The sequence below is a fragment of the Pseudorasbora parva genome, unplaced genomic scaffold (genome assembly GCF_024679245.1).
Source record: "Pseudorasbora parva isolate DD20220531a unplaced genomic scaffold, ASM2467924v1 scaffold_61, whole genome shotgun sequence".
NCBI classification, from domain to species: domain Eukaryota; kingdom Metazoa; phylum Chordata; class Actinopteri; order Cypriniformes; family Gobionidae; genus Pseudorasbora; species Pseudorasbora parva.
In genome coordinates, this window is record NW_027125110.1 from 1 (window position 1) to 24,374 (window position 24,374).

At 52.0% G+C, this 24,374-nt stretch overlaps 24 non-coding genes across 24 annotated transcripts; all 24 read left to right on the top strand.

Moving 5' to 3' along the window:
* Positions 1-2,639: 2,639 nt before the first annotated feature.
* Positions 2,640-2,830, top strand: LOC137068195 (U2 spliceosomal RNA). The gene has a single exon (XR_010903896.1). It is a non-coding gene; the product is annotated as a U2 spliceosomal RNA (small nuclear RNA).
* Positions 2,831-3,296: 466 nt separating this feature from the next.
* LOC137068263 (U1 spliceosomal RNA) lies at positions 3,297-3,460 on the top strand. The gene has a single exon (XR_010903959.1). It is a non-coding gene; the product is annotated as a U1 spliceosomal RNA (small nuclear RNA).
* A 1,008-nt stretch (positions 3,461-4,468) lies between these two features.
* Positions 4,469-4,659, top strand: LOC137068196 (U2 spliceosomal RNA). Its single transcript, XR_010903897.1, has one exon. It is a non-coding gene; the product is annotated as a U2 spliceosomal RNA (small nuclear RNA).
* Positions 4,660-5,125: 466 nt separating this feature from the next.
* Positions 5,126-5,289, top strand: LOC137068264 (U1 spliceosomal RNA). Its single transcript, XR_010903960.1, has one exon. It is a non-coding gene; the product is annotated as a U1 spliceosomal RNA (small nuclear RNA).
* A 1,008-nt stretch (positions 5,290-6,297) lies between these two features.
* LOC137068197 (U2 spliceosomal RNA) lies at positions 6,298-6,488 on the top strand. Its single transcript, XR_010903898.1, has one exon. It is a non-coding gene; the product is annotated as a U2 spliceosomal RNA (small nuclear RNA).
* Positions 6,489-6,954: 466 nt separating this feature from the next.
* LOC137068265 (U1 spliceosomal RNA) lies at positions 6,955-7,118 on the top strand. Its single transcript, XR_010903961.1, has one exon. It is a non-coding gene; the product is annotated as a U1 spliceosomal RNA (small nuclear RNA).
* Positions 7,119-8,126: 1,008 nt separating this feature from the next.
* LOC137068198 (U2 spliceosomal RNA) lies at positions 8,127-8,317 on the top strand. The gene has a single exon (XR_010903899.1). It is a non-coding gene; the product is annotated as a U2 spliceosomal RNA (small nuclear RNA).
* Positions 8,318-8,783: 466 nt separating this feature from the next.
* Positions 8,784-8,947, top strand: LOC137068267 (U1 spliceosomal RNA). Its single transcript, XR_010903963.1, has one exon. It is a non-coding gene; the product is annotated as a U1 spliceosomal RNA (small nuclear RNA).
* Positions 8,948-9,955: 1,008 nt separating this feature from the next.
* On the top strand, positions 9,956-10,146 carry LOC137068199 (U2 spliceosomal RNA). The gene has a single exon (XR_010903900.1). It is a non-coding gene; the product is annotated as a U2 spliceosomal RNA (small nuclear RNA).
* A 466-nt stretch (positions 10,147-10,612) lies between these two features.
* On the top strand, positions 10,613-10,776 carry LOC137068269 (U1 spliceosomal RNA). Its single transcript, XR_010903964.1, has one exon. It is a non-coding gene; the product is annotated as a U1 spliceosomal RNA (small nuclear RNA).
* Positions 10,777-11,784: 1,008 nt separating this feature from the next.
* LOC137068200 (U2 spliceosomal RNA) lies at positions 11,785-11,975 on the top strand. Its single transcript, XR_010903901.1, has one exon. It is a non-coding gene; the product is annotated as a U2 spliceosomal RNA (small nuclear RNA).
* Positions 11,976-12,441: 466 nt separating this feature from the next.
* Positions 12,442-12,605, top strand: LOC137068270 (U1 spliceosomal RNA). Its single transcript, XR_010903965.1, has one exon. It is a non-coding gene; the product is annotated as a U1 spliceosomal RNA (small nuclear RNA).
* Positions 12,606-13,613: 1,008 nt separating this feature from the next.
* On the top strand, positions 13,614-13,804 carry LOC137068201 (U2 spliceosomal RNA). Its single transcript, XR_010903902.1, has one exon. It is a non-coding gene; the product is annotated as a U2 spliceosomal RNA (small nuclear RNA).
* Positions 13,805-14,266: 462 nt separating this feature from the next.
* Positions 14,267-14,430, top strand: LOC137068271 (U1 spliceosomal RNA). Its single transcript, XR_010903966.1, has one exon. It is a non-coding gene; the product is annotated as a U1 spliceosomal RNA (small nuclear RNA).
* A 1,008-nt stretch (positions 14,431-15,438) lies between these two features.
* LOC137068203 (U2 spliceosomal RNA) lies at positions 15,439-15,629 on the top strand. The gene has a single exon (XR_010903903.1). It is a non-coding gene; the product is annotated as a U2 spliceosomal RNA (small nuclear RNA).
* A 462-nt stretch (positions 15,630-16,091) lies between these two features.
* Positions 16,092-16,255, top strand: LOC137068272 (U1 spliceosomal RNA). The gene has a single exon (XR_010903967.1). It is a non-coding gene; the product is annotated as a U1 spliceosomal RNA (small nuclear RNA).
* Positions 16,256-17,263: 1,008 nt separating this feature from the next.
* LOC137068204 (U2 spliceosomal RNA) lies at positions 17,264-17,454 on the top strand. The gene has a single exon (XR_010903904.1). It is a non-coding gene; the product is annotated as a U2 spliceosomal RNA (small nuclear RNA).
* A 470-nt stretch (positions 17,455-17,924) lies between these two features.
* On the top strand, positions 17,925-18,088 carry LOC137068273 (U1 spliceosomal RNA). Its single transcript, XR_010903968.1, has one exon. It is a non-coding gene; the product is annotated as a U1 spliceosomal RNA (small nuclear RNA).
* Positions 18,089-19,096: 1,008 nt separating this feature from the next.
* Positions 19,097-19,287, top strand: LOC137068206 (U2 spliceosomal RNA). Its single transcript, XR_010903906.1, has one exon. It is a non-coding gene; the product is annotated as a U2 spliceosomal RNA (small nuclear RNA).
* A 466-nt stretch (positions 19,288-19,753) lies between these two features.
* LOC137068274 (U1 spliceosomal RNA) lies at positions 19,754-19,917 on the top strand. Its single transcript, XR_010903969.1, has one exon. It is a non-coding gene; the product is annotated as a U1 spliceosomal RNA (small nuclear RNA).
* A 1,008-nt stretch (positions 19,918-20,925) lies between these two features.
* On the top strand, positions 20,926-21,116 carry LOC137068207 (U2 spliceosomal RNA). The gene has a single exon (XR_010903907.1). It is a non-coding gene; the product is annotated as a U2 spliceosomal RNA (small nuclear RNA).
* A 462-nt stretch (positions 21,117-21,578) lies between these two features.
* Positions 21,579-21,742, top strand: LOC137068275 (U1 spliceosomal RNA). Its single transcript, XR_010903970.1, has one exon. It is a non-coding gene; the product is annotated as a U1 spliceosomal RNA (small nuclear RNA).
* Positions 21,743-22,750: 1,008 nt separating this feature from the next.
* LOC137068208 (U2 spliceosomal RNA) lies at positions 22,751-22,941 on the top strand. The gene has a single exon (XR_010903908.1). It is a non-coding gene; the product is annotated as a U2 spliceosomal RNA (small nuclear RNA).
* A 462-nt stretch (positions 22,942-23,403) lies between these two features.
* On the top strand, positions 23,404-23,567 carry LOC137068276 (U1 spliceosomal RNA). Its single transcript, XR_010903971.1, has one exon. It is a non-coding gene; the product is annotated as a U1 spliceosomal RNA (small nuclear RNA).
* The last annotated feature ends 807 nt before the right edge of the window (positions 23,568-24,374 follow it).

A 24,374-nucleotide genomic window follows, 5' to 3' on the forward strand; every position in this document is an offset into this window, starting at 1 on the left:
ACATTAAAGATCTGAAGATCTCAGCAGAGGATTGAACAACTCCACAAACATTATTACCAGCTTCACACATTACTAACCAGACTGACTTTATTTATGTCAGACGTCTACAGAAGCTCTTATTGAGAATCAACAGATCTTTAGGTGTTGATGTTTAATTGAAAATATTTGGTCACCATTATCGTGATCAGTGTTTGCTTCAGTTGGGATCTTGGCCCTTGACTTTGTAATGATAGTCAGTCTGCTATAACTGTGTGTTTCTTAAACACATTTATTGTAGCAAAAAAGCCAAGAAAAAAACATGGTCAGAAGTTATTGACCATGCTTTGCTATAATTGTAATAGGATGTTTAGCTTGTTAATCTTGTCCAGTGTTTCTTCCCCAAACAAACCCATTCTTTTAAAAATGCATACATTTACTCTTATTTTACGTTATTAAACTGGGACACTTCTGAAATTATCAACCACTGATTAGGAATTAGTTATAATTTATAAAGTCATGATTTCAAAAATTAGTTTGCTCTCTGCTGTCATTTAGACTCGCATAGAGATGAAGAATCAGCACATGAATCTCAACAATGGTGACAATCAATAAAAAAAACGAACAGATCAACTCTGAACATCACAAAACACTACTCAAAGTCAACACAACAACAGCAGCAAAAATAAACGCAAATAATAAGAATTAAAGAAAATAACCAGGCTATTCAGCAGCATAATTTATTCGTGCCGCAAAGCATGCTGGGAGTTTTGAGTGTCACCACGGCTGAGATTCATACGCCGATTCTTGATGTCTGTGTGAGTCAGATTGATTCAGATGTTTTGACCACAGGCTGTTCCCATGCTCTTCAAATTATCTGGTTGTGTCAATACTGATGTTATAAAATTTTAGGGTTCAAGTTTTGCAAAAAATTAAGCGTGAACTATATGTTTATAGATAAGACTAGTAAATTATTAGTGAATTAAACTATTATTAAATAGTCAACATAAACAACTCATGGTTTAGTCTCAGCTTTGCTTGCTATAACAAATGTATTGAAAACACACCGTTACAGCAGCGAGATAAACTAATGTTATTGTGTCAATGTTCAAGAGCCCAACTAAAGCAAACACTGATCACCATAATGGTAACGTCAGAAGAAACAATCAAACATCATCTGATAATTCTCAATAAGAGCTTCTGTAGACGTCTGACAGAAATAAAGTCAGTCTGGTTAGTAATGTGTGAAGCTGGTAATGCTGTTTGTGGACTTGTTTAATCCTCTGATGAGATCTTCAGAGATTTAATGTCTTTTTTTATCTTCAGTTGATGAAATCATGTTTCTCTTTCCTTCAGTGATAACAGCAGGTGTTCATCAGTGTCTGAATTCACTCTCTTCTTTCTCTCTCTCTGTCGAGTGGTCTATATCAGTGAACTAGTGTAGGGAATAGTGAATAAGGGGATAGGGAATGATTTTGAACACAGCCTTTGAGTGTCGACTTTAAGCGTGTTAATTCACAGTATATTACTGTTGGCTATTTTCTCAAAAATGACAAATATTACCCAGAATGCATTGTTTTCTACAGTATATTACTGTTTTAATGGAAAACAGCATTTTACTGTCAAAATGTGGCCGTTTTTTTACAGCATTTTTTTACAGTGTGGTTAAAAGCAGATAGCGTGGAGGGAAAAAGCGTGCGGTTCTTGACGCTTGTGGCGCCGCCCACTGCCCCAAAGGGTGAAGTTGCACCAGTTTTGTTATGTTTCTGTCTCTTTCTGCTGTGTCAGCCAGTGACCCGGAGAGTTCAGAGAACTGAACTGCGTTTGTTTTCATCGAGGTTGTCGAAACCTGCGACCGGTTTGCCGAATGTGGTTTTTCCCACAAACTTTGATATTCAACGGACGAGTTGATTGACAGCAGTGGTCCCAAAGGCAAAGTTGTTCGGATGGAGGTTTTCTGTCGTATGGTACGACTGTCTCGTGCGCGTGCTGTGAAAAAGCACGCGACATACGTTCGCCTATAGCCGCTCTCATGTTGTTGCTTTTTCATTTTAAAGCGCCACTAGGTGGCCATTCACCGCGTCCTTTCTCGCCTGACCCCAGACTGAGCCCGTGCACGGGTGTACCGGCTTGGGTGAAATTGTCTCGTTCCGTCCAAGAGCTATAGCCGTTCTAGCAGACCCCGCCTCGCCCAGCCCGTAGGTTTCGGCCTGCCGCCGCCAAGCTGAATCGAAATTCCCACTTTTTTTCCGATCTGGACGGACAGTCAGACTCCAGAGAATCTTTCTGCACTGGTTTGGGCCAGATCGGGCAAAAGACCTAGGACTAGTGTGCAAAAGTAGGTTTTTCACAAAATCCCAAATACCCGAAAATTTCGCCAGCGCAACCTTCGAATCCGAGGCATGCGTCTCGCTCGGCTCGAGCCAAGGATTCCGATGATATAAGACACTTGGTTCTGCGGCGTGCGGTTTGGGAGCTACGAGCCATTTCGTGCCGGGCCCATCGGGGGGCCAGCCTTGGTGATGTTGTAGAGCGAGTGGCTAGTACCATCCCTCAAAGTTTCAGGTCTCTACGACGTAAGGCCTTTGCCAACCCTCCCCCCCTCACCGCTTCCCAGATGGGCGTCGCCTTTGCCGGCTCCCCTGCCGCTGCGTCATTGTGTCATCGCTTCTCGGCCTTTTGGCTAAGATCAAGTGTAGTATCTGTTCTTATCAGTTTAATATCTGATACGTCCCCTATCCGGGGACTGCATATTAAATTGATTTTTGGCACATGGAGCCGGAACCGGGGCTTGCTCCGTCCACTCCACGCATCGACCTGGTATTGCAGTGCCTCCAGGAACGGTGTGCTTCCCCTTTTTGGGGACTGCGAATTGTTGTGACTAATAGAAGAACCAACAACACCACTGGAATTTTGTCAGAGAATACAGAAATACGCAGGAAGCGCATACAGAATGACGATGAGGTGACGCAACGATGACCGTGCCACAGAGAAAGCAGCAAGCTGCGGTCATATGAGCATAGGGAAAAAAGAAGAACAAAAGCGTCGGTTGCCGGCCGGCTGACTCATCACCGTCACAGCACGTTTTTTGATGTCCCTCTTATTTGAGAGTCTTTACCAACGAGCTGATGAGTCGAATCAGGGGTTTGTGTTGGATGGATTAGGGACACCTGATTCAAATCAAGGTCACGCACGCACGCACGCAGCAGTCAAGCAATGGAAGGTGCCCCGTCCTTCCTTTTCTTGGGGGAGGGGAAGGTCACCGTGTTTGAGGATGGCGAAGGGGGATAGGGCGCCTCTGCCTGGAGGCCAGGCAACTCATACTTACCTGGCAGGGGAGACACCATGATCAGGAAGGTGGTTCACCCAGGGCGAGGCTCGGCCATTGCACTCCGGTTGTGCTGACCCCTGCGAATTCCCCAAATGTGGGAATCTCGACTGCATAATTTATGGTAGTGGGGGACTGCGTTCGCGCTCTCCCCTGTACACACTGGTTAAAAGCAGATAGCGTGGAGGGAAAAAGCATGCGGTTCTTGACGCTTGTGGCGCCGCCCACTGCCCCAAAGGGTGAAGTTGCACCAGTTTTGTTATGTTTCTGTCTCTTTCTGCTGTGTCAGCCAGTGACCCGGAGAGTTCAGAGAACTGAACTGCGTTTGTTTTCATCGAGGTTGTCGAAACCTGCGACCGGTTTGCCGAATGTGGTTTTTCCCACAAACTTTGATATTCAACGGACGAGTTGATTGACAGCAGTGGTCCCAAAGGCAAAGTTGTTCGGATGGAGGTTTTCTGTCGTATGGTACGACTGTCTCGTGCGCGTGCTGTGAAAAAGCACGCGACATACGTTCGCCTATAGCCGCTCTCATGTTGTTGCTTTTTCATTTTAAAGCGCCACTAGGTGGCCATTCACCGCGTCCTTTCTCGCCTGACCCCAGACTGAGCCCGTGCACGGGTGTACCGGCTTGGGTGAAATTGTCTCGTTCCGTCCAAGAGCTATAGCCGTTCTAGCAGACCCCGCCTCGCCCAGCCCGTAGGTTTCGGCCTGCCGCCGCCAAGCTGAATCGAAATTCCCACTTTTTTTCCGATCTGGACGGACAGTCAGACTCCAGAGAATCTTTCTGCACTGGTTTGGGCCAGATCGGGCAAAAGACCTAGGACTAGTGTGCAAAAGTAGGTTTTTCACAAAATCCCAAATACCCGAAAATTTCGCCAGCGCAACCTTCGAATCCGAGGCATGCGTCTCGCTCGGCTCGAGCCAAGGATTCCGATGATATAAGACACTTGGTTCTGCGGCGTGCGGTTTGGGAGCTACGAGCCATTTCGTGCCGGGCCCATCGGGGGGCCAGCCTTGGTGATGTTGTAGAGCGAGTGGCTAGTACCATCCCTCAAAGTTTCAGGTCTCTACGACGTAAGGCCTTTGCCAACCCTCCCCCCCTCACCGCTTCCCAGATGGGCGTCGCCTTTGCCGGCTCCCCTGCCGCTGCGTCATTGTGTCATCGCTTCTCGGCCTTTTGGCTAAGATCAAGTGTAGTATCTGTTCTTATCAGTTTAATATCTGATACGTCCCCTATCCGGGGACTGCATATTAAATTGATTTTTGGCACATGGAGCCGGAACCGGGGCTTGCTCCGTCCACTCCACGCATCGACCTGGTATTGCAGTGCCTCCAGGAACGGTGTGCTTCCCCTTTTTGGGGACTGCGAATTGTTGTGACTAATAGAAGAACCAACAACACCACTGGAATTTTGTCAGAGAATACAGAAATACGCAGGAAGCGCATACAGAATGACGATGAGGTGACGCAACGATGACCGTGCCACAGAGAAAGCAGCAAGCTGCGGTCATATGAGCATAGGGAAAAAAGAAGAACAAAAGCGTCGGTTGCCGGCCGGCTGACTCATCACCGTCACAGCACGTTTTTTGATGTCCCTCTTATTTGAGAGTCTTTACCAACGAGCTGATGAGTCGAATCAGGGGTTTGTGTTGGATGGATTAGGGACACCTGATTCAAATCAAGGTCACGCACGCACGCACGCAGCAGTCAAGCAATGGAAGGTGCCCCGTCCTTCCTTTTCTTGGGGGAGGGGAAGGTCACCGTGTTTGAGGATGGCGAAGGGGGATAGGGCGCCTCTGCCTGGAGGCCAGGCAACTCATACTTACCTGGCAGGGGAGACACCATGATCAGGAAGGTGGTTCACCCAGGGCGAGGCTCGGCCATTGCACTCCGGTTGTGCTGACCCCTGCGAATTCCCCAAATGTGGGAATCTCGACTGCATAATTTATGGTAGTGGGGGACTGCGTTCGCGCTCTCCCCTGTACACACTGGTTAAAAGCAGATAGCGTGGAGGGAAAAAGCATGCGGTTCTTGACGCTTGTGGCGCCGCCCACTGCCCCAAAGGGTGAAGTTGCACCAGTTTTGTTATGTTTCTGTCTCTTTCTGCTGTGTCAGCCAGTGACCCGGAGAGTTCAGAGAACTGAACTGCGTTTGTTTTCATCGAGGTTGTCGAAACCTGCGACCGGTTTGCCGAATGTGGTTTTTCCCACAAACTTTGATATTCAACGGACGAGTTGATTGACAGCAGTGGTCCCAAAGGCAAAGTTGTTCGGATGGAGGTTTTCTGTCGTATGGTACGACTGTCTCGTGCGCGTGCTGTGAAAAAGCACGCGACATACGTTCGCCTATAGCCGCTCTCATGTTGTTGCTTTTTCATTTTAAAGCGCCACTAGGTGGCCATTCACCGCGTCCTTTCTCGCCTGACCCCAGACTGAGCCCGTGCACGGGTGTACCGGCTTGGGTGAAATTGTCTCGTTCCGTCCAAGAGCTATAGCCGTTCTAGCAGACCCCGCCTCGCCCAGCCCGTAGGTTTCGGCCTGCCGCCGCCAAGCTGAATCGAAATTCCCACTTTTTTTCCGATCTGGACGGACAGTCAGACTCCAGAGAATCTTTCTGCACTGGTTTGGGCCAGATCGGGCAAAAGACCTAGGACTAGTGTGCAAAAGTAGGTTTTTCACAAAATCCCAAATACCCGAAAATTTCGCCAGCGCAACCTTCGAATCCGAGGCATGCGTCTCGCTCGGCTCGAGCCAAGGATTCCGATGATATAAGACACTTGGTTCTGCGGCGTGCGGTTTGGGAGCTACGAGCCATTTCGTGCCGGGCCCATCGGGGGGCCAGCCTTGGTGATGTTGTAGAGCGAGTGGCTAGTACCATCCCTCAAAGTTTCAGGTCTCTACGACGTAAGGCCTTTGCCAACCCTCCCCCCCTCACCGCTTCCCAGATGGGCGTCGCCTTTGCCGGCTCCCCTGCCGCTGCGTCATTGTGTCATCGCTTCTCGGCCTTTTGGCTAAGATCAAGTGTAGTATCTGTTCTTATCAGTTTAATATCTGATACGTCCCCTATCCGGGGACTGCATATTAAATTGATTTTTGGCACATGGAGCCGGAACCGGGGCTTGCTCCGTCCACTCCACGCATCGACCTGGTATTGCAGTGCCTCCAGGAACGGTGTGCTTCCCCTTTTTGGGGACTGCGAATTGTTGTGACTAATAGAAGAACCAACAACACCACTGGAATTTTGTCAGAGAATACAGAAATACGCAGGAAGCGCATACAGAATGACGATGAGGTGACGCAACGATGACCGTGCCACAGAGAAAGCAGCAAGCTGCGGTCATATGAGCATAGGGAAAAAAGAAGAACAAAAGCGTCGGTTGCCGGCCGGCTGACTCATCACCGTCACAGCACGTTTTTTGATGTCCCTCTTATTTGAGAGTCTTTACCAACGAGCTGATGAGTCGAATCAGGGGTTTGTGTTGGATGGATTAGGGACACCTGATTCAAATCAAGGTCACGCACGCACGCACGCAGCAGTCAAGCAATGGAAGGTGCCCCGTCCTTCCTTTTCTTGGGGGAGGGGAAGGTCACCGTGTTTGAGGATGGCGAAGGGGGATAGGGCGCCTCTGCCTGGAGGCCAGGCAACTCATACTTACCTGGCAGGGGAGACACCATGATCAGGAAGGTGGTTCACCCAGGGCGAGGCTCGGCCATTGCACTCCGGTTGTGCTGACCCCTGCGAATTCCCCAAATGTGGGAATCTCGACTGCATAATTTATGGTAGTGGGGGACTGCGTTCGCGCTCTCCCCTGTACACACTGGTTAAAAGCAGATAGCGTGGAGGGAAAAAGCATGCGGTTCTTGACGCTTGTGGCGCCGCCCACTGCCCCAAAGGGTGAAGTTGCACCAGTTTTGTTATGTTTCTGTCTCTTTCTGCTGTGTCAGCCAGTGACCCGGAGAGTTCAGAGAACTGAACTGCGTTTGTTTTCATCGAGGTTGTCGAAACCTGCGACCGGTTTGCCGAATGTGGTTTTTCCCACAAACTTTGATATTCAACGGACGAGTTGATTGACAGCAGTGGTCCCAAAGGCAAAGTTGTTCGGATGGAGGTTTTCTGTCGTATGGTACGACTGTCTCGTGCGCGTGCTGTGAAAAAGCACGCGACATACGTTCGCCTATAGCCGCTCTCATGTTGTTGCTTTTTCATTTTAAAGCGCCACTAGGTGGCCATTCACCGCGTCCTTTCTCGCCTGACCCCAGACTGAGCCCGTGCACGGGTGTACCGGCTTGGGTGAAATTGTCTCGTTCCGTCCAAGAGCTATAGCCGTTCTAGCAGACCCCGCCTCGCCCAGCCCGTAGGTTTCGGCCTGCCGCCGCCAAGCTGAATCGAAATTCCCACTTTTTTTCCGATCTGGACGGACAGTCAGACTCCAGAGAATCTTTCTGCACTGGTTTGGGCCAGATCGGGCAAAAGACCTAGGACTAGTGTGCAAAAGTAGGTTTTTCACAAAATCCCAAATACCCGAAAATTTCGCCAGCGCAACCTTCGAATCCGAGGCATGCGTCTCGCTCGGCTCGAGCCAAGGATTCCGATGATATAAGACACTTGGTTCTGCGGCGTGCGGTTTGGGAGCTACGAGCCATTTCGTGCCGGGCCCATCGGGGGGCCAGCCTTGGTGATGTTGTAGAGCGAGTGGCTAGTACCATCCCTCAAAGTTTCAGGTCTCTACGACGTAAGGCCTTTGCCAACCCTCCCCCCCTCACCGCTTCCCAGATGGGCGTCGCCTTTGCCGGCTCCCCTGCCGCTGCGTCATTGTGTCATCGCTTCTCGGCCTTTTGGCTAAGATCAAGTGTAGTATCTGTTCTTATCAGTTTAATATCTGATACGTCCCCTATCCGGGGACTGCATATTAAATTGATTTTTGGCACATGGAGCCGGAACCGGGGCTTGCTCCGTCCACTCCACGCATCGACCTGGTATTGCAGTGCCTCCAGGAACGGTGTGCTTCCCCTTTTTGGGGACTGCGAATTGTTGTGACTAATAGAAGAACCAACAACACCACTGGAATTTTGTCAGAGAATACAGAAATACGCAGGAAGCGCATACAGAATGACGATGAGGTGACGCAACGATGACCGTGCCACAGAGAAAGCAGCAAGCTGCGGTCATATGAGCATAGGGAAAAAAGAAGAACAAAAGCGTCGGTTGCCGGCCGGCTGACTCATCACCGTCACAGCACGTTTTTTGATGTCCCTCTTATTTGAGAGTCTTTACCAACGAGCTGATGAGTCGAATCAGGGGTTTGTGTTGGATGGATTAGGGACACCTGATTCAAATCAAGGTCACGCACGCACGCACGCAGCAGTCAAGCAATGGAAGGTGCCCCGTCCTTCCTTTTCTTGGGGGAGGGGAAGGTCACCGTGTTTGAGGATGGCGAAGGGGGATAGGGCGCCTCTGCCTGGAGGCCAGGCAACTCATACTTACCTGGCAGGGGAGACACCATGATCAGGAAGGTGGTTCACCCAGGGCGAGGCTCGGCCATTGCACTCCGGTTGTGCTGACCCCTGCGAATTCCCCAAATGTGGGAATCTCGACTGCATAATTTATGGTAGTGGGGGACTGCGTTCGCGCTCTCCCCTGTACACACTGGTTAAAAGCAGATAGCGTGGAGGGAAAAAGCATGCGGTTCTTGACGCTTGTGGCGCCGCCCACTGCCCCAAAGGGTGAAGTTGCACCAGTTTTGTTATGTTTCTGTCTCTTTCTGCTGTGTCAGCCAGTGACCCGGAGAGTTCAGAGAACTGAACTGCGTTTGTTTTCATCGAGGTTGTCGAAACCTGCGACCGGTTTGCCGAATGTGGTTTTTCCCACAAACTTTGATATTCAACGGACGAGTTGATTGACAGCAGTGGTCCCAAAGGCAAAGTTGTTCGGATGGAGGTTTTCTGTCGTATGGTACGACTGTCTCGTGCGCGTGCTGTGAAAAAGCACGCGACATACGTTCGCCTATAGCCGCTCTCATGTTGTTGCTTTTTCATTTTAAAGCGCCACTAGGTGGCCATTCACCGCGTCCTTTCTCGCCTGACCCCAGACTGAGCCCGTGCACGGGTGTACCGGCTTGGGTGAAATTGTCTCGTTCCGTCCAAGAGCTATAGCCGTTCTAGCAGACCCCGCCTCGCCCAGCCCGTAGGTTTCGGCCTGCCGCCGCCAAGCTGAATCGAAATTCCCACTTTTTTTCCGATCTGGACGGACAGTCAGACTCCAGAGAATCTTTCTGCACTGGTTTGGGCCAGATCGGGCAAAAGACCTAGGACTAGTGTGCAAAAGTAGGTTTTTCACAAAATCCCAAATACCCGAAAATTTCGCCAGCGCAACCTTCGAATCCGAGGCATGCGTCTCGCTCGGCTCGAGCCAAGGATTCCGATGATATAAGACACTTGGTTCTGCGGCGTGCGGTTTGGGAGCTACGAGCCATTTCGTGCCGGGCCCATCGGGGGGCCAGCCTTGGTGATGTTGTAGAGCGAGTGGCTAGTACCATCCCTCAAAGTTTCAGGTCTCTACGACGTAAGGCCTTTGCCAACCCTCCCCCCCTCACCGCTTCCCAGATGGGCGTCGCCTTTGCCGGCTCCCCTGCCGCTGCGTCATTGTGTCATCGCTTCTCGGCCTTTTGGCTAAGATCAAGTGTAGTATCTGTTCTTATCAGTTTAATATCTGATACGTCCCCTATCCGGGGACTGCATATTAAATTGATTTTTGGCACATGGAGCCGGAACCGGGGCTTGCTCCGTCCACTCCACGCATCGACCTGGTATTGCAGTGCCTCCAGGAACGGTGTGCTTCCCCTTTTTGGGGACTGCGAATTGTTGTGACTAATAGAAGAACCAACAACACCACTGGAATTTTGTCAGAGAATACAGAAATACGCAGGAAGCGCATACAGAATGACGATGAGGTGACGCAACGATGACCGTGCCACAGAGAAAGCAGCAAGCTGCGGTCATATGAGCATAGGGAAAAAAGAAGAACAAAAGCGTCGGTTGCCGGCCGGCTGACTCATCACCGTCACAGCACGTTTTTTGATGTCCCTCTTATTTGAGAGTCTTTACCAACGAGCTGATGAGTCGAATCAGGGGTTTGTGTTGGATGGATTAGGGACACCTGATTCAAATCAAGGTCACGCACGCACGCACGCAGCAGTCAAGCAATGGAAGGTGCCCCGTCCTTCCTTTTCTTGGGGGAGGGGAAGGTCACCGTGTTTGAGGATGGCGAAGGGGGATAGGGCGCCTCTGCCTGGAGGCCAGGCAACTCATACTTACCTGGCAGGGGAGACACCATGATCAGGAAGGTGGTTCACCCAGGGCGAGGCTCGGCCATTGCACTCCGGTTGTGCTGACCCCTGCGAATTCCCCAAATGTGGGAATCTCGACTGCATAATTTATGGTAGTGGGGGACTGCGTTCGCGCTCTCCCCTGTACACACTGGTTAAAAGCAGATAGCGTGGAGGGAAAAAGCATGCGGTTCTTGACGCTTGTGGCGCCGCCCACTGCCCCAAAGGGTGAAGTTGCACCAGTTTTGTTATGTTTCTGTCTCTTTCTGCTGTGTCAGCCAGTGACCCGGAGAGTTCAGAGAACTGAACTGCGTTTGTTTTCATCGAGGTTGTCGAAACCTGCGACCGGTTTGCCGAATGTGGTTTTTCCCACAAACTTTGATATTCAACGGACGAGTTGATTGACAGCAGTGGTCCCAAAGGCAAAGTTGTTCGGATGGAGGTTTTCTGTCGTATGGTACGACTGTCTCGTGCGCGTGCTGTGAAAAAGCACGCGACATACGTTCGCCTATAGCCGCTCTCATGTTGTTGCTTTTTCATTTTAAAGCGCCACTAGGTGGCCATTCACCGCGTCCTTTCTCGCCTGACCCCAGACTGAGCCCGTGCACGGGTGTACCGGCTTGGGTGAAATTGTCTCGTTCCGTCCAAGAGCTATAGCCGTTCTAGCAGACCCCGCCTCGCCCAGCCCGTAGGTTTCGGCCTGCCGCCGCCAAGCTGAATCGAAATTCCCACTTTTTTTCCGATCTGGACGGACAGTCAGACTCCAGAGAATCTTTCTGCACTGGTTTGGGCCAGATCGGGCAAAAGACCTAGGACTAGTGTGCAAAAGTAGGTTTTTCACAAAATCCCAAATACCCGAAAATTTCGCCAGCGCAACCTTCGAATCCGAGGCATGCGTCTCGCTCGGCTCGAGCCAAGGATTCCGATGATATAAGACACTTGGTTCTGCGGCGTGCGGTTTGGGAGCTACGAGCCATTTCGTGCCGGGCCCATCGGGGGGCCAGCCTTGGTGATGTTGTAGAGCGAGTGGCTAGTACCATCCCTCAAAGTTTCAGGTCTCTACGACGTAAGGCCTTTGCCAACCCTCCCCCCCTCACCGCTTCCCAGATGGGCGTCGCCTTTGCCGGCTCCCCTGCCGCTGCGTCATTGTGTCATCGCTTCTCGGCCTTTTGGCTAAGATCAAGTGTAGTATCTGTTCTTATCAGTTTAATATCTGATACGTCCCCTATCCGGGGACTGCATATTAAATTGATTTTTGGCACATGGAGCCGGAACCGGGGCTTGCTCCGTCCACTCCACGCATCGACCTGGTATTGCAGTGCCTCCAGGAACGGTGTGCTTCCCCTTTTTGGGGACTGCGAGTTGTTGTGACTAATAGAAGAACCAACAACACCACTGGAATTTTGTCAGAGAATACAGAAATACGCAGGAAGCGCATACAGAATGACGATGAGGTGACGCAACGATGACCGTGCCACAGAGAAAGCAGCAAGCTGCGGTCATATGAGCATAGGGAAAAAAGAAGAACAAAAGCGTCGGTTGCCGGCCGGCTGACTCATCACCGTCACAGCACGTTTTTTGATGTCCCTCTTATTTGAGAGTCTTTACCAACGAGCTGATGAGTCGAATCAGGGGTTTGTGTTGGATGGATTAGGGACACCTGATTCAAATCAAGGTCACGCACGCACGCACGCAGCAGTCAAGCAATGGAAGGTGCCCCGTCCTTCCTTTTCTTGGGGGAGGGGAAGGTCACCGTGTTTGAGGATGGCGAAGGGGGATAGGGCGCCTCTGCCTGGAGGCCAGGCAACTCATACTTACCTGGCAGGGGAGACACCATGATCAGGAAGGTGGTTCACCCAGGGCGAGGCTCGGCCATTGCACTCCGGTTGTGCTGACCCCTGCGAATTCCCCAAATGTGGGAATCTCGACTGCATAATTTATGGTAGTGGGGGACTGCGTTCGCGCTCTCCCCTGTACACACTGGTTAAAAGCAGATAGCGTGGAGGGAAAAAGCATGCGGTTCTTGACGCTTGTGGCGCCGCCCACTGCCCCAAAGGGTGAAGTTGCACCAGTTTTGTTATGTTTCTGTCTCTTTCTGCTGTGTCAGCCAGTGACCCGGAGAGTTCAGAGAACTGAACTGCGTTTGTTTTCATCGAGGTTGTCGAAACCTGCGACCGGTTTGCCGAATGTGGTTTTTCCCACAAACTTTGATATTCAACGGACGAGTTGATTGACAGCAGTGGTCCCAAAGGCAAAGTTGTTCGGATGGAGGTTTTCTGTCGTATGGTACGACTGTCTCGTGCGCGTGCTGTGAAAAAGCACGCGACATACGTTCGCCTATAGCCGCTCTCATGTTGTTGCTTTTTCATTTTAAAGCGCCACTAGGTGGCCATTCACCGCGTCCTTTCTCGCCTGACCCCAGACTGAGCCCGTGCACGGGTGTACCGGCTTGGGTGAAATTGTCTCGTTCCGTCCAAGAGCTATAGCCGTTCTAGCAGACCCCGCCTCGCCCAGCCCGTAGGTTTCGGCCTGCCGCCGCCAAGCTGAATCGAAATTCCCACTTTTTTTCCGATCTGGACGGACAGTCAGACTCCAGAGAATCTTTCTGCACTGGTTTGGGCCAGATCGGGCAAAAGACCTAGGACTAGTGTGCAAAAGTAGGTTTTTCACAAAATCCCAAATACCCGAAAATTTCGCCAGCGCAACCTTCGAATCCGAGGCATGCGTCTCGCTCGGCTCGAGCCAAGGATTCCGATGATATAAGACACTTGGTTCTGCGGCGTGCGGTTTGGGAGCTACGAGCCATTTCGTGCCGGGCCCATCGGGGGGCCAGCCTTGGTGATGTTGTAGAGCGAGTGGCTAGTACCATCCCTCAAAGTTTCAGGTCTCTACGACGTAAGGCCTTTGCCAACCCTCCCCCCCTCACCGCTTCCCAGATGGGCGTCGCCTTTGCCGGCTCCCCTGCCGCTGCGTCATTGTGTCATCGCTTCTCGGCCTTTTGGCTAAGATCAAGTGTAGTATCTGTTCTTATCAGTTTAATATCTGATACGTCCCCTATCCGGGGACTGCATATTAAATTGATTTTTGGCACATGGAGCCGGAACCGGGGCTTGCTCCGTCCACTCCACGCATCGACCTGGTATTGCAGTGCCTCCAGGAACGGTGTGCTTCCCCTTTTTGGGGACTGCGAATTGTTGTGACTAATAGAAGAACCAACAACACCACTGGAATTTTGTCAGAGAATACAGAAATACGCAGGAAGCGCATACAGAATGACGATGAGGTGACGCAACGATGACCGTGCCACAGAGAAAGCAGCAAGCTGCGGTCATATGAGCATAGGGAAAAAAGAAGAACAAAAGCGTCGGTTGCCGGCCGGCTGACTCATCACCGTCACAGCACGTTTTTTGATGTCCCTCTTATTTGAGAGTCTTTACCAACGAGCTGATGAGTCGAATCAGGGGTTTGTGTTGGATGGATTAGGGACACCTGATTCAAATCAAGGTCACGCACGCACGCAGCAGTCAAGCAATGGAAGGTGCCCCGTCCTTCCTTTTCTTGGGGGAGGGGAAGGTCACCGTGTTTGAGGATGGCGAAGGGGGATAGGGCGCCTCTGCCTGGAGGCCAGGCAACTCATACTTACCTGGCAGGGGAGACACCATGATCAGGAAGGTGGTTCACCCAGGGCGAGGCTCGGCCATTGCACTCCGGTTGTGCTGACCCCTGCGAATTCCCCAAATGTGGGAATCTCGACTGCATAATTTATGGTAGTGGGGGACTGCGTTCGCGCTCTCCCCTGTACACACTGGTTAAAAGCAGATAGCGTGGAGGGAAAAAGCGTGCGGTTCTTGACGCTTGTGGCGCCGCCCACTGCCCCAAAGGGTGAAGTTGCACCAGTTTTGTTATGTTTCTGTCTCTTTCTGCTGTGTCAGCCAGTGACCCGGAGAGTTCAGAGAACTGAACTGCGTTTGTTTTCATCGAGGTTGTCGAAACCTGCGACCGGTTTGCCGAATGTGGTTTTTCCCACAAACTTTGATATTCAACGGACGAGTTGATTGACAGCAGTGGTCCCAAAGGCAAAGTTGTTCGGATGGAGGTTTTCTGTCGTATGGTACGACTGTCTCGTGAGCGTGCTGTGAAAAAGCACGCGACATACGTTCGCCTATAGCCGCTCTCATGTTGTTGCTTTTTCATTTTAAAGCGCCACTAGGTGGCCATTCACCGCGTCCTTTCTCGCCTGACCCCAGACTGAGCCCGTGCACGGGTGTACCGGCTTGGGTGAAATTGTCTCGTTCCGTCCAAGAGCTATAGCCGTTCTAGCAGACCCCGCCTCGCCCAGCCCGTAGGTTTCGGCCTGCCGCCGCCAAGCTGAATCGAAATTCCCACTTTTTTTCCGATCTGGACGGACAGTCAGACTCCAGAGAATCTTTCTGCACTGGTTTGGGCCAGATCGGGCAAAAGACCTAGGACTAGTGTGCAAAAGTAGGTTTTTCACAAAATCCCAAATACCCGAAAATTTCGCCAGCGCAACCTTCGAATCCGAGGCATGCGTCTCGCTCGGCTCGAGCCAAGGATTCCGATGATATAAGACACTTGGTTCTGCGGCGTGCGGTTTGGGAGCTACGAGCCATTTCGTGCCGGGCCCATCGGGGGGCCAGCCTTGGTGATGTTGTAGAGCGAGTGGCTAGTACCATCCCTCAAAGTTTCAGGTCTCTACGACGTAAGGCCTTTGCCAACCCTCCCCCCCTCACCGCTTCCCAGATGGGCGTCGCCTTTGCCGGCTCCCCTGCCGCTGCGTCATTGTGTCATCGCTTCTCGGCCTTTTGGCTAAGATCAAGTGTAGTATCTGTTCTTATCAGTTTAATATCTGATACGTCCCCTATCCGGGGACTGCATATTAAATTGATTTTTGGCACATGGAGCCGGAACCGGGGCTTGCTCCGTCCACTCCACGCATCGACCTGGTATTGCAGTGCCTCCAGGAACGGTGTGCTTCCCCTTTTTGGGGACTGCGAATTGTTGTGACTAATAGAAGAACCAACAACACCACTGGAATTTTGTCAGAGAATACAGAAATACGCAGGAAGCGCATACAGAATGACGATGAGGTGACGCAACGATGACCGTGCCACAGAGAAAGCAGCAAGCTGCGGTCATATGAGCATAGGGAAAAAAGAAGAACAAAAGCGTCGGTTGCCGGCCGGCTGACTCATCACCGTCACAGCACGTTTTTTGATGTCCCTCTTATTTGAGAGTCTTTACCAACGAGCTGATGAGTCGAATCAGGGGTTTGTGTTGGATGGATTAGGGACACCTGATTCAAATCAAGGTCACGCACGCACGCAGCAGTCAAGCAATGGAAGGTGCCCCGTCCTTCCTTTTCTTGGGGGAGGGGAAGGTCACCGTGTTTGAGGATGGCGAAGGGGGATAGGGCGCCTCTGCCTGGAGGCCAGGCAACTCATACTTACCTGGCAGGGGAGACACCATGATCAGGAAGGTGGTTCACCCAGGGCGAGGCTCGGCCATTGCACTCCGGTTGTGCTGACCCCTGCGAATTCCCCAAATGTGGGAATCTCGACTGCATAATTTATGGTAGTGGGGGACTGCGTTCGCGCTCTCCCCTGTACACACTGGTTAAAAGCAGATAGCGTGGAGGGAAAAAGCGTGCGGTTCTTGACGCTTGTGGCGCCGCCCACTGCCCCAAAGGGTGAAGTTGCACCAGTTTTGTTATGTTTCTGTCTCTTTCTGCTGTGTCAGCCAGTGACCCGGAGAGTTCAGAGAACTGAACTGCGTTTGTTTTCATCGAGGTTGTCGAAACCTGCGACCGGTTTGCCGAATGTGGTTTTTCCCACAAACTTTGATATTCAACGGACGAGTTGATTGACAGCAGTGGTCCCAAAGGCAAAGTTGTTCGGATGGAGGTTTTCTGTCGTATGGTACGACTGTCTCGTGAGCGTGCTGTGAAAAAGCACGCGACATACGTTCGCCTATAGCCGCTCTCATGTTGTTGCTTTTTCATTTTAAAGCGCCACTAGGTGGCCATTCACCGCGTCCTTTCTCGCCTGACCCCAGACTGAGCCCGTGCACGGGTGTACCGGCTTGGGTGAAATTGTCTCGTTCCGTCCAAGAGCTATAGCCGTTCTAGCAGACCCCGCCTCGCCCAGCCCGTAGGTTTCGGCCTGCCGCCGCCAAGCTGAATCGAAATTCCCACTTTTTTTCCGATCTGGACGGACAGTCAGACTCCAGAGAATCTTTCTGCACTGGTTTGGGCCAGATCGGGCAAAAGACCTAGGACTAGTGTGCAAAAGTAGGTTTTTCACAAAATCCCAAATACCCGAAAATTTCGCCAGCGCAACCTTCGAATCCGAGGCATGCGTCTCGCTCGGCTCGAGCCAAGGATTCCGATGATATAAGACACTTGGTTCTGCGGCGTGCGGTTTGGGAGCTACGAGCCATTTCGTGCCGGGCCCATCGGGGGGCCAGCCTTGGTGATGTTGTAGAGCGAGTGGCTAGTACCATCCCTCAAAGTTTCAGGTCTCTACGACGTAAGGCCTTTGCCAACCCTCCCCCCCTCACCGCTTCCCAGATGGGCGTCGCCTTTGCCGGCTCCCCTGCCGCTGCGTCATTGTGTCATCGCTTCTCGGCCTTTTGGCTAAGATCAAGTGTAGTATCTGTTCTTATCAGTTTAATATCTGATACGTCCCCTATCCGGGGACTGCATATTAAATTGATTTTTGGCACATGGAGCCGGAACCGGGGCTTGCTCCGTCCACTCCACGCATCGACCTGGTATTGCAGTGCCTCCAGGAACGGTGTGCTTCCCCTTTTTGGGGACTGCGAATTGTTGTGACTAATAGAAGAACCAACAACACCACTGGAATTTTTTTTGTCAGAGAATACAGAAATACGCAGGAAGCGCATACAGAATGACGATGAGGTGACGCAACGATGACCGTGCCACAGAGAAAGCAGCAAGCTGCGGTCATATGAGCATAGGGAAAAAAGAAGAACAAAAGCGTCGGTTGCCGGCCGGCTGACTCATCACCGTCACAGCACGTTTTTTGATGTCCCTCTTATTTGAGAGTCTTTACCAACGAGCTGACGAGTCGAATCAGGGGTTTGTGTTGGATGGATTAGGGACACCTGATTCAAATCAAGGTCACGCACGCACGCACGCAGCAGTCAAGCAATGGAAGGTGCCCCGTCCTTCCTTTTCTTGGGGGAGGGGAAGGTCACCGTGTTTGAGGATGGCGAAGGGGGATAGGGCGCCTCTGCCTGGAGGCCAGGCAACTCATACTTACCTGGCAGGGGAGACACCATGATCAGGAAGGTGGTTCACCCAGGGCGAGGCTCGGCCATTGCACTCCGGTTGTGCTGACCCCTGCGAATTCCCCAAATGTGGGAATCTCGACTGCATAATTTATGGTAGTGGGGGACTGCGTTCGCGCTCTCCCCTGTACACACTGGTTAAAAGCAGATAGCGTGGAGGGAAAAAGCGTGCGGTTCTTGACGCTTGTGGCGCCGCCCACTGCCCCAAAGGGTGAAGTTGCACCAGTTTTGTTATGTTTCTGTCTCTTTCTGCTGTGTCAGCCAGTGACCCGGAGAGTTCAGAGAACTGAACTGCGTTTGTTTTCATCGAGGTTGTCGAAACCTGCGACCGGTTTGCCGAATGTGGTTTTTCCCACAAACTTTGATATTCAACGGACGAGTTGATTGACAGCAGTGGTCCCAAAGGCAAAGTTGTTCGGATGGAGGTTTTCTGTCGTATGGTACGACTGTCTCGTGAGCGTGCTGTGAAAAAGCACGCGACATACGTTCGCCTATAGCCGCTCTCATGTTGTTGCTTTTTCATTTTAAAGCGCCACTAGGTGGCCATTCACCGCGTCCTTTCTCGCCTGACCCCAGACTGAGCCCGTGCACGGGTGTACCGGCTTGGGTGAAATTGTCTCGTTCCGTCCAAGAGCTATAGCCGTTCTAGCAGACCCCGCCTCGCCCAGCCCGTAGGTTTCGGCCTGCCGCCGCCAAGCTGAATCGAAATTCCCACTTTTTTTCCGATCTGGACGGACAGTCAGACTCCAGAGAATCTTTCTGCACTGGTTTGGGCCAGATCGGGCAAAAGACCTAGGACTAGTGTGCAAAAGTAGGTTTTTCACAAAATCCCAAATACCCGAAAATTTCGCCAGCGCAACCTTCGAATCCGAGGCATGCGTCTCGCTCGGCTCGAGCCAAGGATTCCGATGATATAAGACACTTGGTTCTGCGGCGTGCGGTTTGGGAGCTACGAGCCATTTCGTGCCGGGCCCATCGGGGGGCCAGCCTTGGTGATGTTGTAGAGCGAGTGGCTAGTACCATCCCTCAAAGTTTCAGGTCTCTACGACGTAAGGCCTTTGCCAACCCTCCCCCCCTCACCGCTTCCCAGATGGGCGTCGCCTTTGCCGGCTCCCCTGCCGCTGCGTCATTGTGTCATCGCTTCTCGGCCTTTTGGCTAAGATCAAGTGTAGTATCTGTTCTTATCAGTTTAATATCTGATACGTCCCCTATCCGGGGACTGCATATTAAATTGATTTTTGGCACATGGAGCCGGAACCGGGGCTTGCTCCGTCCACTCCACGCATCGACCTGGTATTGCAGTGCCTCCAGGAACGGTGTGCTTCCCCTTTTTGGGGACTGCGAATTGTTGTGACTAATAGAAGAACCAACAACACCACTGGAATTTTGTCAGAGAATACAGAAATACGCAGGAAGCGCATACAGAATGACGATGAGGTGACGCAACGATGACCGTGCCACAGAGAAAGCAGCAAGCTGCGGTCATATGAGCATAGGGAAAAAAGAAGAACAAAAGCGTCGGTTGCCGGCCGGCTGACTCATCACCGTCACAGCACGTTTTTTGATGTCCCTCTTATTTGAGAGTCTTTACCAACGAGCTGACGAGTCGAATCAGGGGTTTGTGTTGGATGGATTAGGGACACCTGATTCAAATCAAGGTCACGCACGCACGCACGCAGCAGTCAAGCAATGGAAGGTGCCCCGTCCTTCCTTTTCTTGGGGGAGGGGAAGGTCACCGTGTTTGAGGATGGCGAAGGGGGATAGGGCGCCTCTGCCTGGAGGCCAGGCAACTCATACTTACCTGGCAGGGGAGACACCATGATCAGGAAGGTGGTTCACCCAGGGCGAGGCTCGGCCATTGCACTCCGGTTGTGCTGACCCCTGCGAATTCCCCAAATGTGGGAATCTCGACTGCATAATTTATGGTAGTGGGGGACTGCGTTCGCGCTCTCCCCTGTACACACTGGTTAAAAGCAGATAGCGTGGAGGGAAAAAGCGTGCGGTTCTTGACGCTTGTGGCGCCGCCCACTGCCCCAAAGGGTGAAGTTGCACCAGTTTTGTTATGTTTCTGTCTCTTTCTGCTGTGTCAGCCAGTGACCCGGAGAGTTCAGAGAACTGAACTGCGTTTGTTTTCATCGAGGTTGTCGAAACCTGCGACCGGTTTGCCGAATGTGGTTTTTCCCACAAACTTTGATATTCAACGGACGAGTTGATTGACAGCAGTGGTCCCAAAGGCAAAGTTGTTCGGATGGAGGTTTTCTGTCGTATGGTACGACTGTCTCGTGAGCGTGCTGTGAAAAAGCACGCGACATACGTTCGCCTATAGCCGCTCTCATGTTGTTGCTTTTTCATTTTAAAGCGCCACTAGGTGGCCATTCACCGCGTCCTTTCTCGCCTGACCCCAGACTGAGCCCGTGCACGGGTGTACCGGCTTGGGTGAAATTGTCTCGTTCCGTCCAAGAGCTATAGCCGTTCTAGCAGACCCCGCCTCGCCCAGCCCGTAGGTTTCGGCCTGCCGCCGCCAAGCTGAATCGAAATTCCCACTTTTTTTCCGATCTGGACGGACAGTCAGACTCCAGAGAATCTTTCTGCACTGGTTTGGGCCAGATCGGGCAAAAGACCTAGGACTAGTGTGCAAAAGTAGGTTTTTCACAAAATCCCAAATACCCGAAAATTTCGCCAGCGCAACCTTCGAATCCGAGGCATGCGTCTCGCTCGGCTCGAGCCAAGGATTCCGATGATATAAGACACTTGGTTCTGCGGCGTGCGGTTTGGGAGCTACGAGCCATTTCGTGCCGGGCCCATCGGGGGGCCAGCCTTGGTGATGTTGTAGAGCGAGTGGCTAGTACCATCCCTCAAAGTTTCAGGTCTCTACGACGTAAGGCCTTTGCCAACCCTCCCCCCCTCACCGCTTCCCAGATGGGCGTCGCCTTTGCCGGCTCCCCTGCCGCTGCGTCATTGTGTCATCGCTTCTCGGCCTTTTGGCTAAGATCAAGTGTAGTATCTGTTCTTATCAGTTTAATATCTGATACGTCCCCTATCCGGGGACTGCATATTAAATTGATTTTTGGCACATGGAGCCGGAACCGGGGCTTGCTCCGTCCACTCCACGCATCGACCTGGTATTGCAGTGCCTCCAGGAACGGTGTGCTTCCCCTTTTTGGGGACTGCGAATTGTTGTGACTAATAGAAGAACCAACAACACCACTGGAATTTTGTCAGAGAATACAGAAATACGCAGGAAGCGCATACAGAATGACGATGAGGTGACGCAACGATGACCGTGCCACAGAGAAAGCAGCAAGCTGCGGTCATATGAGCATAGGGAAAAAAGAAGAACAAAAGCGTCGGTTGCCGGCCGGCTGACTCATCACCGTCACAGCACGTTTTTTGATGTCCCTCTTATTTGAGAGTCTTTACCAACGAGCTGACGAGTCGAATCAGGGGTTTGTGTTGGATGGATTAGGGACACCTGATTCAAATCAAGGTCACGCACGCACGCAGCAGTCAAGCAATGGAAGGTGCCCCGTCCTTCCTTTTCTTGGGGGAGGGGAAGGTCACCGTGTTTGAGGATGGCGAAGGGGGATAGGGCGCCTCTGCCTGGAGGCCAGGCAACTCATACTTACCTGGCAGGGGAGACACCATGATCAGGAAGGTGGTTCACCCAGGGCGAGGCTCGGCCATTGCACTCCGGTTGTGCTGACCCCTGCGAATTCCCCAAATGTGGGAATCTCGACTGCATAATTTATGGTAGTGGGGGACTGCGTTCGCGCTCTCCCCTGTACACACTGGTTAAAAGCAGATAGCGTGGAGGGAAAAAGCGTGCGGTTCTTGACGCTTGTGGCGCCGCCCACTGCCCCAAAGGGTGAAGTTGCACCAGTTTTGTTATGTTTCTGTCTCTTTCTGCTGTGTCAGCCAGTGACCCGGAGAGTTCAGAGAACTGAACTGCGTTTGTTTTCATCGAGGTTGTCGAAACCTGCGACCGGTTTGCCGAATGTGGTTTTTCCCACAAACTTTGATATTCAACGGACGAGTTGATTGACAGCAGTGGTCCCAAAGGCAAAGTTGTTCGGATGGAGGTTTTCTGTCGTATGGTACGACTGTCTCGTGCGCGTGCTGTGAAAAAGCACGCGACATACGTTCGCCTATAGCCGCTCTCATGTTGTTGCTTTTTCATTTTAAAGCGCCACTAGGTGGCCATTCACCGCGTCCTTTCTCGCCTGACCCCAGACTGAGCCCGTGCACGGGTGTACCGGCTTGGGTGAAATTGTCTCGTTCCGTCCAAGAGCTATAGCCGTTCTAGCAGACCCCGCCTCGCCCAGCCCGTAGGTTTCGGCCTGCCGCCGCCAAGCTGAATCGAAATTCCCACTTTTTTTCCGATCTGGACGGACAGTCAGACTCCAGAGAATCTTTCTGCACTGGTTTGGGCCAGATCGGGCAAAAGACCTAGGACTAGTGTGCAAAAGTAGGTTTTTCACAAAATCCCAAATACCCGAAAATTTCGCCAGCGCAACCTTCGAATCCGAGGCATGCGTCTCGCTCGGCTCGAGCCAAGGATTCCGATGATATAAGACACTTGGTTCTGCGGCGTGCGGTTTGGGAGCTACGAGCCATTTCGTGCCGGGCCCATCGGGGGGCCAGCCTTGGTGATGTTGTAGAGCGAGTGGCTAGTACCATCCCTCAAAGTTTCAGGTCTCTACGACGTAAGGCCTTTGCCAACCCTCCCCCCCTCACCGCTTCCCAGATGGGCGTCGCCTTTGCCGGCTCCCCTGCCGCTGCGTCATTGTGTCATCGCTTCTCGGCCTTTTGGCTAAGATCAAGTGTAGTATCTGTTCTTATCAGTTTAATATCTGATACGTCCCCTATCCGGGGACTGCATATTAAATTGATTTTTGGCACATGGAGCCGGAACCGGGGCTTGCTCCGTCCACTCCACGCATCGACCTGGTATTGCAGTGCCTCCAGGAACGGTGTGCTTCCCCTTTTTGGGGACTGCGAATTGTTGTGACTAATAGAAGAACCAACAACACCACTGGAATTTTGTCAGAGAATACAGAAATACGCAGGAAGTGCATACAGAATGACGATGAGGTGACGCAACGATGACCGTGCCACAGAGAAAGCAGCAAGCTGCGGTCATATGAGCATAGGGAAAAAAGAAGAACAAAAGCGTCGGTTGCCGGCCGGCTGACTCATCACCGTCACAGCACGTTTTTTGATGTCCCTCTTATTTGAGAGTCTTTACCAACGAGCTGATGAGTCGAATCAGGGGTTTGTGTTGGATGGATTAGGGACACCTGATTCAAATCAAGGTCACGCACGCACGCAGCAGTCAAGCAATGGAAGGTGCCCCGTCCTTCCTTTTCTTGGGGGAGGGGAAGGTCACCGTGTTTGAGGATGGCGAAGGGGGATAGGGCGCCTCTGCCTGGAGGCCAGGCAACTCATACTTACCTGGCAGGGGAGACACCATGATCAGGAAGGTGGTTCACCCAGGGCGAGGCTCGGCCATTGCACTCCGGTTGTGCTGACCCCTGCGAATTCCCCAAATGTGGGAATCTCGACTGCATAATTTATGGTAGTGGGGGACTGCGTTCGCGCTCTCCCCTGTACACACTGGTTAAAAGCAGATAGCGTGGAGGGAAAAAGCGTGCGGTTCTTGACGCTTGTGGCGCCGCCCACTGCCCCAAAGGGTGAAGTTGCACCAGTTTTGTTATGTTTCTGTCTCTTTCTGCTGTGTCAGCCAGTGACCCGGAGAGTTCAGAGAACTGAACTGCGTTTGTTTTCATCGAGGTTGTCGAAACCTGCGACCGGTTTGCCGAATGTGGTTTTTCCCACAAACTTTGATATTCAACGGACGAGTTGATTGACAGCAGTGGTCCCAAAGGCAAAGTTGTTCGGATGGAGGTTTTCTGTCGTATGGTACGACTGTCTCGTGAGCGTGCTGTGAAAAAGCACGCGACATACGTTCGCCTATAGCCGCTCTCATGTTGTTGCTTTTTCATTTTAAAGCGCCACTAGGTGGCCATTCACCGCGTCCTTTCTCGCCTGACCCCAGACTGAGCCCGTGCACGGGTGTACCGGCTTGGGTGAAATTGTCTCGTTCCGTCCAAGAGCTATAGCCGTTCTAGCAGACCCCGCCTCGCCCAGCCCGTAGGTTTCGGCCTGCCGCCGCCAAGCTGAATCGAAATTCCCACTTTTTTTCCGATCTGGACGGACAGTCAGACTCCAGAGAATCTTTCTGCACTGGTTTGGGCCAGATCGGGCAAAAGACCTAGGACTAGTGTGCAAAAGTAGGTTTTTCACAAAATCCCAAATACCCGAAAATTTCGCCAGCGCAACCTTCGAATCCGAGGCATGCGTCTCGCTCGGCTCGAGCCAAGGATTCCGATGATATAAGACACTTGGTTCTGCGGC